We start from the raw sequence: 716 nt of genomic DNA, 5'->3' as shown, positions 1-716 counted from the left end.
TTACACCGAGCACTTGGGCTTGGAACTCTTGGGCTTAAGACACCTTGGCTTTGCCTTCGGCTTGCCGCATTCCATACTGTTTCTGGGCGGGGACATGCCTTACGGGGTTGGGCGCACTTGGGCTTCGGTTTGGCGCAATTGCGACGTTGCTTCGAGGACTTGGCCCGCGGTTTTGGGCAACTCTTCCGCACCCTGGGCTTGGAACACTTGTTCTCCTTTCTTGGAGTGCAGCTATTGGAGCCACCGGCACCGAAGAAAGTGTCGCAGCCACTTATTTCAGAGTGCATTCTGTGCTCGCCCTCACTAGAGCGCTGAAGACTGCTCATACTGTTCGGCTGTACGTGAAAAGTGTCCAATGGTTGCTGCGGAAGTGCATTACGATTGCATAAATGTGCATTTCGTTTGTATTCGACACTTGCCGCAGAATACTGGCATTGATGACAGAATGACATTTCGTTCCACCGGGTTTCAGCAGCCCGTCTTATCTGATAATTCGAGTAATATTCTCCATATCGTTTCTTAAAGTCCCTCAGAAAATTAACAAAGCCAGACGATGAGACGTATTCGTCCTCTGCCGTATTGATATCTTCGTCAATGTCGGAAGCGTCGGACTTAACATATTCAATTGCTTTTCTAGAGGTTTTTACTGATTTTGAAACTGCCACCTCCGGCTTGATATCCTTTTGTTTCAGATTGCTCATTTTGCTACCAATTAT

The 716-nt window shown here is 48.0% G+C and overlaps 1 pseudogene; it reads right to left on the bottom strand.

Annotated features, from left to right (window-relative positions):
* On the bottom strand, positions 1–716 carry CR45777 (annotated as a pseudogene).

The sequence above is a fragment of the Drosophila melanogaster genome, chromosome Y (assembly GCF_000001215.4).
Source record: "Drosophila melanogaster chromosome Y".
Taxonomy (NCBI): domain Eukaryota; kingdom Metazoa; phylum Arthropoda; class Insecta; order Diptera; family Drosophilidae; genus Drosophila; species Drosophila melanogaster.
The sequence above is the reverse complement of the archived record's forward strand: the minus strand, read 5'-3'. Positions and strand labels throughout refer to the sequence as shown.